The sequence below is a fragment of the Leiobunum rupestre genome, chromosome 2, assembly GCF_980474605.1.
Source record: "Leiobunum rupestre chromosome 2, qqLeiRupe1.1.hap1, whole genome shotgun sequence".
NCBI lineage: Eukaryota > Metazoa > Arthropoda > Arachnida > Opiliones > Sclerosomatidae > Leiobunum > Leiobunum rupestre.
In genome coordinates this window covers 10,936,006-10,948,806 of record NC_143385.1, presented here as the reverse complement: position 1 = coordinate 10,948,806, position 12,801 = coordinate 10,936,006, and the positions used below count along the sequence as shown (strand labels likewise).

The window sequence follows — 12,801 nt, the reverse complement described above, 5'->3', positions numbered from 1 at the left end:
TAATCCTTCATCGTTCTTTTTCCTCGTTAATCACATGTAGCGCATCTTTTTCCACGCTTAGACGAGGGCCAGGTCACTTCCATTTTTGGTGCGTCTTAATCATAGTAAAATGATTAAATCCGGGTAATCAAGATTAGAAAATCTAACAACGATTTAATTAATCTAATCATAATTTAAACAATATTTAATCATTCTAATCAGGATTTAATTTTAATCCGGATTTAATCATTTAACCAGATCGAATCGAGATTTTAAAATTAAAATCAAAACAAAAGTACGATAATTTAATATTAATTATTAATATTGATGGTTCTATCGTAAATGTATTTGATTGAAATGATAAAAAAATAACTTATCGCATTTTATTTAAAACATCCGAAAACATCACAGCTTTTGTAACAAGTTGTCACAGCTTAGTTACACGAGTTATCACAGCTTAGTTTCACGAGTTATCACACCTTAGTAATTAAGGAAACATTCTAATAGGAACTACTTTTTTTAATGTAACATTATTCTAATCCGCTCGTTCTAATCACGAACAATTGCAATCATTCCATTCACCAAAATAATCATTCTGATTCTCCTTCAAATTTCTAATCGCGATTTAATCTTACTAATCATTATTAAATCGTTTCAATCGGGATTTAATTATTTTAATCAGATTTTTTCCTTTAATCATGATTAAATTAGATTTTTTCATTTAATCATGATTAAATCAGATTTTTCCTTTAATCATGATCAAATTAGATTTTTTCATTTAATCATGATTAAATCAGATTTTTTCATTTAAACATGATTAAATCAGATTTAAACATTCTAATCATGATTAAACGTGATTTAATCAACAGAATAGTGATTAAATTGAATTTAATCAACAGAATAGTGATTAAATTCCCGTCCAGCCGCAACCGCTACCAGCCGTTCTCGTCTAGCCACGACGCTATAACTTCCGACCTCGAACTTTTCTCAAATTCCTGATCAGAATTATAAAATAAAATATTATTTTAATGATTGTGAGACTGTTTTTTTTATTTCAGTAATTTAGTATCTGTTTTTTAAAAATTATATATTGTCGAGAGAAAGACCATAGTTTTTTGGTAAACCAGTGAGGTTATCTTGCGATTGAATTTTGGTAAGATGCAAAATGATTTTCCAAACACATGCGTAGGCCACTTCCGGTCATTCGCAGATCTCTTCGCTCATTCGCTGACCACTCCCGCTCACTTGCAGACCATAACTCAAGTCATGGATTTTCCAAGTCCAACTTTACTATAATTCTTTAAATTTCATTAAAAAAATATGCGACTACATAAATTTTACCTCGTATAGTGAATTTTTAAACCGAATTGGCTATAACGCAATTTCCTTTGATAAATATTGTACCAGCAGTTCACTCATAAACTTCATTTCTAGTCTAAAATTTGTTTTCGAAAGATAGTGTCACTCGTTCTTTGACAATTAATATAATAATAATATTTAATTTATATTTCTTTGTAAATTAACCTTGTTTTTGAAATTTTCGTTACATAAAATCTTACTATTTTATAAAATTTATTTATTTTTGTTTTAAAACTATAGTCTTTATACTTTTGCCGCCAAAAAATCTGCCACTCTTTTATTTATACAAAATCGTAAGTCAAAAATTTTAGGTACAATGAATAAATAGGCCCTATATTTATCAAATAAAAAGAATTTCGAGAAAAGAGAAGAAGCAATAATACATTTTTCACTAAATAATTCAGCAAGTGAAACAATTTGTACGATTTTCCCCAACTTGTTTAAATGGAAAACGACGCCTTTAAAATTCAGTCAGTGGCGACTTTTAGCAACGACAACGGGAAACATTTCCACGCTATTCAAATCGCTGTCATTTTCCACGTAAATCAATAAGCACGTTATTCAGCATCTCCCTTAATTTTCGAATCCAGTATTTATTCATCCATAGTTACACTCAGACGTTCGACATAACTCCTCACGTTTATATTAACCCGGCTTAACATGGGTAATATTGTTTAAGTATATGTGTTTAATTTTGTTTTAACTAGTAACTCTACCATAAGGTAGAGTCTTCAAAAATTGCCTATAGGCTCATTATATTGCTCCTCCCCACGGTAATCTTTAGTAAAAGGCGAAAGATTAAAGCGTTTGAGGAGAAGCCAGAGCATGCTCAAATAAGGTACTTAAAAATATTTATAAGTACGTTTCTATAAGGAATTACCCTATATTTGGAAAATATATACTAATTATCTAACTGCATTATCATTTCACTATTTAAACATTTATGTATTTTATATGGTTAGTGTATGTTTAAAGTTTTGTTTAAAACAATATTTTTTTTATAATTTTCGATTGCACGTAACATTTAAGAAACCTCGGTTTTGAAACTACTTAATATCAAATATTCGATATAAGTGGTTGTCGCCCCCTCTATCGAGTAAAAACTTAAAAATTCTAAATATTAAATATTTTATCGCATTATTGAAATAAAATTTGAAAACAATATTGTTAAAACTTAATGTTTAAATAAATTACGCAAAAATTAATTTCAATTAGCAATTATTATTATTATAAAAAACGGTATTGCGGATAGATGGCGCCTTATATTCGTAGAGGCTATCTCGTACTCGTAGAACGCTAATCAAACCTAGGATGAGGGAAGTTATCCGGTTATCCGAAGAGGTTCGTATTTGCAGCTTGATTCAAAATAGTCCTTTAAGCTTAGGAAACGAAATTATGTCCTAGCCTAAATTGTATTATAAATATAATATCCATTTTCGTTTTCAAAAAATTTTATTACACGCTTATAATTGGCGGGAAATTAGTGTTAAAATTGGTCGAAACACACGTTTATAAAATAACTCCTTGAGATAAGTATTTACTCCTCTATACTGCTAATGTTCTTCTTTTGGTATATGTACCTTCTCAGATTCCCGCTAATTTTTAAAAACATTTTATGGAATAAAAATATATATAGCACTGTAAAATTTGTTCATTATATTTTTAGTTCCTCATCGAAATATATACTATTTGTTTCTTTGAAGTGTAGTAGTGGTAGTGGTAGTGGTAGCAGTAATAGTAGTGGTCCGACTTTGCAACCCCTTTCACAATTGGTACTGAACCATTTTAGCAGTCATACAAACATTACAATTTAGATAGGTTTCTTTTGAAATTACTAACAACTTGTTATTTTTCATGACCTAATATCTCGGTGACAAATTGACCTATTCCGACCAAACCAATTTCATTTAAGGCTTTCGAGTATGCTCTACAACATGTTCATAGACAGTTTTCATTTACCACCTAGTGTTAAAAAAATTGAAAATTTCAAAACAGTGAAAAATGTCACGATTTTGCTGAAATATACAAATGACAACGACTTTACCCAATAGTGTGAATCCTGAAAATTTCACATTTCTAGGTAATATACGTTTTAAGTAAAATGCTAGGGGGGATCAAATTAAATCAGCCTGTATAATTAAGGTTAGAGTCCGCTAAATAGAGTACAAGTTGTCTAACTATAATACTCTACAATGGCTCTCTGAAGACGTTATTATTTGGCAATTTTTAATTTTAGTTTCCTTTGCCATAAACAGATGGCACCACGCTCTCCAGTAAAGTCGTGTTTTTCGAAGTATCGGATAGATTCATGGCCATCTCTAATAACAGGGGCTTTTTCATAATACAGATGACATTGATAGAGCCGTCACTTGCTTTAAATATTTGGAGCTAGGCCTCGGTGACTCGGTCAGAAAAACTTGACCAACACGTCGTGAAAATATTTTATCCGCTCACACCAGTACTTTTTTTTTGCCATTTTATATTCCTCCATTGAAATACGTTAAGTGTGATTTAAATAAATATTTCTTTAAGAAAATCACTGTATTTAAATCAGCCAACCCTGGAAATTTTTACCTGCTCTTAATTAGTGGCGGTTGAGCAGATTTGGAACTCTGATTTCATAAATATCGGAAGTTTGAACAATTTTCCTAGCAGGACTGATGTTTTCTGTTATTTAAACATGATAATGCACAAGCGAGTCACCGTAAAATGCATAAGCCTGTTACCTTAAAATATTCAGTAATGTCATCGTGCAAATGAAGGTTTCAACTACTCTTACTTTGACACTCCTTGCACAGTAAAATAAACCTCATTGCTACCGTTTGTATTACCAATAATGTATTTATTTATTATTAGGACAGCCAGGACTCATAAGTTATTATTTATATAGTGCTTGTTGAAATATTAAAAAGCTGGAAACTTTCTCGAACGTAACATCGGTTTTTTGCTAAGCCTTAACAAGCCAAAAAAGTTACCTGATTAAAAGCCTAAAAGGAAACACTTGTTGCATACCGTACTGCAAAAGTTATATGTTTAGTTCTAAAGGAATTAGTTTTCTTCTTTTTCCAAAAGATAAATTGCCCGGTATTATAAAAATATTACATATAATTTGAAGTATTTATACCATAAGAGGATTATAATAATAGTAATATTATCTTCTTATACTTAGTATTAGTAACATTATATATTTTACCTAAAAATATATTATCGAAAATTAACATTAGTATGTTGCTTATACACGTGAGACAACGCGTTTCTTATCTGACGCAAAATTCTCATGAGGGCAAAAACGCGTCTCCAATCGGCTTAAATATGACTTTTTGGCTAGCCATTCTAACCGTTTAACCGACCGACCGGAAATAGCTCCTTCCCAGATGAATTTGGAGAGGGGAGTAAACACCGAGTATCTTTTATTGAAGCGTCCATTTCCAAAATAAAGATAAAATATAGCGTGGCTACTGGCAAGTGTTTTTGCAACAATTGTAAGTGAAAATGGAGAATGCTGTTGGAGGTGTTGGAGGTGTTGGAGGTGTTGCATAACTACCGAGTACATTTAAACAGTCATGTACATTTCTTTTGTAAATTATTAAAAATAAACTGGTTTTGTTTAGTTAAGTGTATGTAAAGGGGGGGGCAAATTAAAGAATTAAGTAGCCTACCCATAGTAATATCCCGGCGCCGCCACTGCGAATATCACATTATATGTTACTATTAAAATTAAATAACCCGTCTCCTTATTAAGCTCTCCAATATAGAAATGTAACATAGAGTAAAAACGTGTCCATCGTGTATCCTGCTTAATGAGCTAATTCTAAGCAGTAAAACTTAAAGTAAAGTAGAGTAAATCTCGTAACGCGACTAGATAATCTAAAAAGTCTCCGGCATGTACCCTGCGTTATGAACTAATTCTTCGAAGAGTAAGTTAAAATGAAGTAGGGTAAAACTCGTAACGCATTTAAATAAACTACTCGTGTTTAAAGACTGAACTACATCAAATTTAAACCAGTCTTTACCTACTTTTGGCGCCAACTATAAAACTTACTCACTTTATAGACCTCGAAAAAATGCGCCCCCAAACCTCTTGCGCCCCCACGCAGTTGCGCACCCTGCGTACCCTATATCGCCGCCCCTGAAAATAATATTTTTCACATCCTCTGATTTTCCTACGTTACTATGACGACAAGCGCTCATCAAGCAACCATCAGTTAAAAACCGATTTTTCCCAGATTTGCGTTACTGAACGTACCCCTAAATATGACACAAATCTTTTAATATCAGTTCTCTGGGTTCGTTTTTTTGGGTGCACTAATATCGTACAATTTGTGAAGGCTTTTTGAATTCTGATTTTTTTAGCGTGTTTTCCTTATTACTTGTAATTTAGAAACATAAATTAAAAAAATAAAACCAATAATAGTATTCAGTTTTTTTCCAGCTCGGTCTAGAACTAATTGAAAAATAACCTTTTATTTTAGTTTGGTACAAATGTAACTTATTATCGTGAAATCTCGATCACTCCTAAATGATCATACTGTGATCCGTTATTACTTGACCAAGTGATATTTGATGGAAATTTCACTTATTATTAAATGATAAAATAGTATTTGTTAAAAATATACCAAAGATAGTATATTTTTACGTTTATATTGGGCGAATTTAGAACCTTTTTTTCCCCAAGTAAAAATATTTAATATACATGTACAAAAGAAATATACATAAATACATTTTCGTACCTAAAATTCAAATTTAAAGAACGCGGACCGATAGGTCTTCGAGGAAGAGTTTTAACATAATTTATCCCAATTGTTGTTTTTATTAAAAGTCTCATTTAATGAATAGTGAGTAGACAGAGGCCCCCCGCAGGAAATGTGTTCAATACCGATCCTTTGCATGAGATATTCGACGGAAGAACTAGACTTTTGCTCTTCATTATTTATTGAAAAGGCATGTGCACAAGTTAAATAGTTGTTGATCGTATTTAAAATCGAGCTTCAAAGCGGCCTTCGCTAGCACAACCATCGAATCAAATAAATATCCGAATTTCAGAAAACACCTTTTTTACAAATGCGCTAGAGGAAAAGGTAGGCTAATACTTTAGCGCCATCTGGGATATAGTATTTGATAATATAAAGTAAAATTACTTGTTTTAAATATTTGATTTAAATAGTTTATTTTGAATGAAGGCTTTAATAATAATAATAAATAAGCTAACTGAAAGATAATAAATATTTATTTCGTATTGTTTTAATTTCCCGCCTGATGGCGCTATGTAAACTACGCAAAAGTAAAACTTTGTGTATAAAACATAAAATAAGAAAATAGTTTGCATCCCTACGTCATCAATGACGCAGTTCCAAGTATAGATATAAGAACCAAGAATAAATATTTAATTTGAGCAAGAATGAACGGTTCTATGCCGCCATTTTGCCAGTGTAGATTTCTTAGTAAAACGGGAAAGTTAACAGTTTCAATCGTCTGTTTGCGGATTTTAATTATTTTCAAATGATTAAGAAATTATTTTCACGTTAAAAATGGTTATCTGCCTGGTTAAAAATTGTTCGAGTAGTTCAATTACCAAGGAAGAGCGAAAATTGTTTATTTTATTCGATAGCGAAGGTAATTGTAAAAAGGATGACCGCAACGGCCTAACTTTGATAAGCTTTGTTAACTTCTTTTCGTAGATATTTCTGTCGTAATTTGATATTTTATTTAAATAACCCGGCCTTAGAATCTTATCTGGCTTTGTTTAGGGCCCCTTTAAAATTTTAAAGCATAAATCTAATACGTTTTGTAGCTTTGACGAGATTACCAACAAAATGGCTACCTATTTAGTAGCGAAATGGTTTGAATTTTTGATCGCCCTCCCAGTTTCCTTGGAGACCATAGGCCCCTCCCTTCGGTGCAAACTATGTATACAAGAAAATTTGATAGCTGATAAGCGATTCCTTCTAAACAATTTCATTATTAAAAAGGTACAATAATGGTCCGCTAATTTATCTTATTGCTATTAACAAGAGTTTCTAACTATGAGAGTGTTATCGCTGATGGAACGAAGCACAGTCCCGAGAGAGAAATATATATATAACCTTACCCACATTACCCAACATTAATAACACAACTAATTTTTTTATCAAAATGTATAGGGTATTTGTACGAAATCCGACGAATTTTTTTAAAACGTCTTTACAACTGACTGGCTAATCTACTGTATTAGTGACACAAAGTTTACAGAAAACCATTTTAATTCTAACTATTTTCCCGATAATTATTCTGTATACAGACATGATCGGGTTGGGCTCGAAGTTGGCATAAACTCTAATTCTTAATTCCTTCTAGGAAATATAAACCTAGCGCCAACGACCACTGCCAAGCGTTAAAATGAATTAATTAATCTTCTTAAATACAAATTAGCAACTTATGGTGAACATATTGGTTTTTTTGGTGACTTTATCCCGCGTGCAGTCAACTGGTCAAAACTTGACAACTCCGCTTGTTCATACTATGTAAAAGCTAAATCTAATTTAATCTTTGAACTGGTACAATTTTGTTTTTGACGCAAATCTATGACGTGCAAAATTTTGAGGGAAACTGCTTAGATCTTTGTTTCGTCAATAATAATTTAACCTCCATGTTCCAAGTTCCTGTCAGTTGTCACTTGGTCGATGAAGATGTACATCATCCTTCCATACGTGCTACATGATTCCAAGGTCTACAACATAATTATAATATAGACAAATCTAACTCATTATAAAACTACAAGAAAGGAAACTATAATTCCCTTTATAATTTCGTTGCCTCGGGAGACTGGGATCCAGTCCTAAATTCGAATGACGTCAACGAAACGGTCGATTTATTAACTGCTCAAATCAGGACTGCGATAAACCCTTGTATCCCTAAACGTGCATCTCAACACCAATATATATATATATTTATATATTAAGATTCCACGATAGTGGAATCTTTATAAGGGGCCAACATGCTTCTCCATAGACTTTGAAAGCACTATTAATGCTATCAAAAACGTAAGCTTTTTTGTTCACTTTTAAATTTTAAGCGATTTTCATGCCCAAGATTCAGTATTAGGGAGCCTAGCGATAGCTTAACGAGTTTGTTATTACTGTCCACTTAAAATATAAAACACTTCATAATCGCAATACATTGCATGGTTTACTCGACAGTAGGTAAAATCCTACCGAAGGCTTTGCTTTATTGAAACATTTTTGACATGACGGCTTTACTTATCGGCTGGGAAGTTCATGAGCAACCCTGTTCCAAAGTTTGAAAATAAAATTTTTGGTCGGTACCGCCTTAAAAGTTTTAAATCTTCTCAGTGTTAATAAACGTATTATTTGTAAATAAATTTGGTTGTGGTGCATTAAATTATACATAAAGAATTATTTAAAATAATAAAATAACCATAATCTTGTGTAAATTAATTGTAATCAACATTTAAAAACTTAAGCCTTTGCACCCCTGTAATACGGTAATAGCTAAATTATACAACTTTCTTATATAATAATTAACCATTCTGGATCGATTAGTTTTTACATATTTAATGTTAGCTATCACATAGTACTAACTATTATTACTAAACATTTTTATTAAAGTTGATGGTTTATTTGGTTGAGCTGCTTTGAAAAGAACGGATGATTCGCTGTTTTCAAAGTACATTTTGGCCAATAACTTTTGTTTATTTAGCTTTTAGGTTGTATTATTGTTCAATCTCATTCAAGGGTTCACTTAAAGCCCTAATTTATAAATCAGTAGTTTATTTAGTGAAATTGTAACTCCAAAAGTAAGTTTTGGGGTGGTTCACTTTGGCCCATTACATTTTATTATTTTTCACTCTCAGTCAAGGGTTCACTGAAAGCTCAAATTTATAAAGCGATAATTTATTGAAATGCATTAATAAATTAATGTATCGCTTTCAAAATTAAAATAGCAGAAAATATGTATGGTTTGCAATATTTTTTTTGTAATTCACAATTGTATGTATTTCATATTTTAAATTATTAAATAAAGTTTCACTGAAAATTTTAAATTTATTGTGAATAAATTATTTTTAAAATTAAATAGTAATTAACGTCCCTAAGACGTCGTTGCTGGCGCCAAATTAATCCAAAATAAAACCCCAGATGAACTATTAAAAATCCAGCTGACATCCCTAGGATCGTTCTAGAGGCCAGGGATGTCCATAGCATGGAGGAAGCACGTGACTGATACTGCGTTCAGTCAATAGGAGCGGACATCTCCATAGAAGAGGAGGGGTTCAAAAATCAAGTTGATCTGCCGAACGGCGGAGACACGAACTGAGTCTCAGCGGACGAATTTTTGTGAAAATTGGTTTTTATCCCCAATGCTTTTCCTACGGGAATTTGTTTTCCTAACTGTGTTGCAATTCGCTCGTAATCTACTTTTAAAATCGACGAAAATTTTAAGGCGAGGAAATATGACCCGTGGCGCCATCCATTATTTTGAAGAAAAAAAATCTTTTTGCTTGAAAACGCGTCTTATTTGAACGAACCATTGAGAGATAGACGGCGCCACGGGTAGAATGATAAGCAGACGACAATATTCTTATTTTTAAAAACTTGTTTCGCGAAATACTGAAATCCGACGTTTTGATTGGACCTCTAGATTAATATTCCCAACTCAATGGTCTGTACGGTGTGCTAACGTCCGACCGACAGTGATGTCAAGTCGCCAAAATTGAAATTTCCCTCACAGGGACTTAAAACTTCCCTTTTTGACCAAAATTTTCCTCAGTTTCATTGTTAGCTTTCAGAAAGTGATATTTAACACATAGCGCCTTCTATGTAACCAATATTAAACTATAATTTATATATTTATAATTTTCTATTTATCTAAATACATTTCATTGCTTTATATGTAATAGAATAATTAGCTGAAAAACAGTACGTTATTACACGAAATAACGATTTTTTTACTTTTCCCCATTAGTTTAATCAACAGAGTTAGATGACTAGAAACTAGAAATTATTAGATTAATTATAATTGTTTATATAATTTATCACACTGCACGCGACCACAGTCACCATTCCGAGGGGCAGACGAGTCCCCGATAATAAAACGAAAAAGTGGAAAGCAAAATTGCAGGGGTGCCAGGTTAATAGAAAAAATTAAGCTTTCTTGCTAAAATTACTCTCTTAATTTTCATAAAATTAGATTTCGCAAATTTTTAGTCTGATTTCCCATTTTCCCTTTTGGATTTTTAGGGTTAAAAATTTCCTAGATCTGGGAAATTTTCCTCGACTAACCATCACTGCCGACCATAGAAATCTCACAGGTAACTAGAATGCTGCCGTGTAACTGGCAAATGGAGCAAACGCCGTGGCAGATTATAGTCAGATCTCAGCCAATCAGAGCTCAAAGAGTGGTTCTGCCAAGAATTTTATGTCACCAGAGAGAATGACGTCACCTATCTCCCGCGATAGTAGCGGAACCAAAGAGGATTATTATCTTCCTTGGCGGAACCACTCTACGGCCTCTCATTGGCTGAAGGTTCAAAACGCCAAGCTCGGCCGCAGGCGGCAGCATTCTAGTTACCTATGAGATTTCTATGCTGCCGACCGACGTCAACCGCGGATTTTGGGGCGTCCTACGGACGAAGGAAAGATCCGAGTGTGACGTCAATCGGATGTCCAAAGGACGATTTTGTGTTTGCTGGGTAGACAATGTGGGTTTAAGAAACAAAGTTGCCAGATCTGAAATTATCGTATCTAGGCCAAAAAATTATCGTACATTTCTTTTTAGAAGTCAATTTGACATAAAACAATTATACATTGTTTAGTATAACATATTTAAAACTATTTTAAATACCGTTAATTACATCCAATAATATAGTAAAATATCCTACAGCAAAGTATTGATCTGTTCTATTTAAAATATTTTTATAAATTAAACTTTTTATTTTCCAACTTACGGCTTTCTTTTACAAACATTAATTTTAGACAAAATTTGCCCAGTGAGGCAGAGCAAAGGGACAGCTATTAAATAAAAAATGCTTTTATCAAAGCAGTTGAAAGGTTGAATTAAGGGGGAGTAGTTGAGATCTATGAAGGCGCAGATATTGAAATTTTTTTAGGTTTAAAGAGTTTTGTTTTTGGAATTTTCAAAAGCGAAATATATTTCTAAAATAATTTCCATCGATTTTCCTCACCTTTTATATATTTTAAAACCCTTCCCTTAAATTTGAGCCTTGAAACTGTAACAGTAAACTGAGAAAATTTTTAATTGTGAAGGATGACGTGTAAAATGACAGCATTTATCTTCTATATACACATAGAGAGTAGTTTAACTTAAAAAGCATGGGTGACGTCAAGAACGACGTCGTATCACGTGACACTGAAATCACTGTATAAATACATATATAACAGAAACTGAACTAGAAAAAGTCATAAATAAAAGAGATTTGCAATAATTTTAATCAAGAGTGACGGTGTTCAAGTTTGATGTAACTACTAACTATAGCTTCTATTTTCACAATCAACAGATGACATTCTCTTCCTATAGAGAGAGTCTGTAAGTGCAAAGAGAGCCGTGTGTCTTGCCCTGTGGCTTAGAAAATATAAGTCATTGTTTTTCTTCAAATAACAATAAATTCTAATAGGCCTTTCTTGAAAGAAACATGGCGTTTTAATGTAACTCTTAAATATCTTTTTTTACTACCAGCGCTTACTCGACTTGTGTGGAGCTTCAGATTTCCATTAAGCATGCCAAAACTGTATAAAGCTCCGTGTTGTTATGTGTAATTCTACCATGGATTAATGAGGTTAATGATTCTACTTTAAACGAAAAGTTTTAAAATGCAGACTAAGATAGATAGAAATAAGTATATGACATATATAACATCAATTAAATTCATCAAGATAATTAGCTAACATAAAACGTTGCCAACTCCTTTAACCGTTTAATTTCTTTTATATTCATACAACATTTTTAATTTAACAAAAAAAAGTAAATTAATTAGGTTATAACTCATTACGAGTACTAATTTGCAAAATAAATCTGCACGAGCTAGTTACAACAACGTAGCAGACGTCTATCGGATTGAAAATCAACGCCAGAAGCCCAGAAATAAGCTTTTCATTTGAAAAATATGGTGCCGTATCAACTATCTAGCAATGTAGCCTACCTCGTATTTTTGTCTTTTTCTTTCTAGATTTTGGTCATACAGCCCTATTAATTTATCCACGGCTAAATGCGTGTGATTTTAAAATTGGTTTAAATTTTTCGATTAGAATAGAAAAAATTCAGAACTAAACTCGCGTACTCATTTACAATTAAAAATTTTCTCAGTTTACTGTTACAGTTTCAAGGCTCAAATTTAAGGGAAGGTTTTTAAAATATATAAAAGGTGAGGAAAATCGATGGAAATTATTTTAGAAATATATTTCGCTTTTGAAAATTCCAAAAACAAAACTCTTTAAACCTAAAACATTTTCA

At 32.2% G+C, this 12,801-nt stretch overlaps 1 non-coding gene across 1 annotated transcript; it reads right to left on the bottom strand.

Moving 5' to 3' along the window:
- Positions 1–2,046: 2,046 nt before the first annotated feature.
- Positions 2,047–2,165, bottom strand: LOC149956098 (U5 spliceosomal RNA). Its single transcript, XR_016478817.1, has one exon. It is a non-coding gene; the product is annotated as a U5 spliceosomal RNA (small nuclear RNA).
- Positions 2,166–12,801: the final 10,636 nt, after the last annotated feature.